Source organism: Raphanus sativus, unplaced genomic scaffold, assembly GCF_000801105.2.
Source record: "Raphanus sativus cultivar WK10039 unplaced genomic scaffold, ASM80110v3 Scaffold3387, whole genome shotgun sequence".
NCBI lineage: Eukaryota > Viridiplantae > Streptophyta > Magnoliopsida > Brassicales > Brassicaceae > Raphanus > Raphanus sativus.
In genome coordinates, this window is record NW_026618693.1 from 9635 (window position 1) to 11147 (window position 1513).

The following is a 1513-nucleotide window of genomic DNA, read 5'->3' on the forward strand; positions in this document are numbered from 1 at the left end:
GCATCAAGCTGACACTAGCTCCTAAATCGCAGAGACATTTCTCAAATACCATAGGTCCAAGAGCACAAGGTAGTGTGAAGCATCCTGGATCCTCTAGCTTCTCTGGAGCATCAAGCCTCTGAATGATAGCATTGCACTCATGACTCAGAACCATCATGCCCTCCATCTCTTTCTTCTTAGCAGCTACTGCATCTTTCAGGAACTTGCTGTATTGAGGAATCAGAATGAAAGCATCTATGATGGGCATTGTAACCTGAGCTTCACTCATCTGCTTCTCAAACAAAACCTTGTACTTCTGTAGCAGCTGCTTCTTGAATCTACCAGGGAATGGAAGCTTTGGTTCATAGGGAGGGGGGACAGGAGAGCTCTCACTAGCTGGAGCAGCAGATTCACCATCTTTTGTTGTTTTCTTCTCTTCTCCAACCTTTCCTTTACCCTTGGCTTGCACAATCTTCTCCAAGATCTCAGCATCTGTTTTCTCATCAACAATGACCACTTCATCATCTAGGTTAATGGCCACCTCCTCACCTTGTTTCTCAGCATCCTTGGTGAGGGTTACAGGAGTCAACTGCTTACCACTCCTAAGTGTGACAGCTTTTGCTTCCTTGGGGTTTTGATCTGACTTTCCAGGTAGAGATCCTTGCTGGCGGTTCTGGTGGGAGCTCATAGAAGCAAACTGATTCTCCAAATTCTTGACAGAAGAAGCGAGGTGGGTGAATTTGTTGTTGAGCTCATTGTAGCTCCCATCAATCTTGGAGTGAAGGTTCTTCAGCTCATATCCCACATGCTTCTCACTTCTAGTCTGAGACTCCAAGATCTGTTTCAGCAAGGCATCAGTGCTGCTCTCTTGAGGAGCTGAAGAGCTAGGAGAGGAGTTTTGCTGAGGCTGATAGTTGCTCTGCTGGTTGTTTCGGGTCTGATAACCACTCTGCTGGTTGTTTGAATAGGGCTTCTGTTGGTAGTTGTTGTACTGAAAGTTGGGTTCCTTCTTGTACCAGCTACCATTACTGTTGATGAAACATAATTCTTCTTGCCCTTCCCACACCTCACTCATTGACAGTAGGAGGTATCTCCTGGCTTGGGTTGCAACAAAGTTCACCTGTGCTTGTGTGGCCTTATCAGCAATGAGTTTGTCAATCTTCTCCTGAAGAGCCTTTATCTCATTCCTTGTTTGATTGTCATCACTCTGCTGCTTCTGTCATGGTCTCCACTGTAGACTGCATCACTCTTACCATGTTGTCAACCAGAGCCTCTGCCTCTTCCTCAGTTCTCCCCAAAAAGAACCCATTGCTAGCTGTATCCAGTCTGGCTCTGTACATAGGAAGAGCACCTCTGTAGATGTGCTCAGCAAGCTCTCCTTAGAGAATCCATGGTGTGGGCACTGAGCTTGGTAACCATTGAATCTCTCCCAAGCTTCACTGAATCCTTCCAAGTTCTTCTGTTGAAGCTGGAGATCTCATTCCTCAACTTAGCAGTTCTTGAGGTAGAGAAGAACTTCTCCAAGAATGCCTTT

The 1513-nt window shown here is 46.0% G+C and overlaps 1 non-coding gene across 1 annotated transcript; it reads left to right on the forward strand.

The window, feature by feature from the left end:
- Nucleotides 1-1364: 1364 nt before the first annotated feature.
- On the forward strand, nt 1365-1470 carry LOC130506543 (small nucleolar RNA R71). Its single transcript, XR_008942048.1, has one exon. It is a non-coding gene; the product is annotated as a small nucleolar RNA R71 (small nucleolar RNA).
- Nucleotides 1471-1513: the final 43 nt, after the last annotated feature.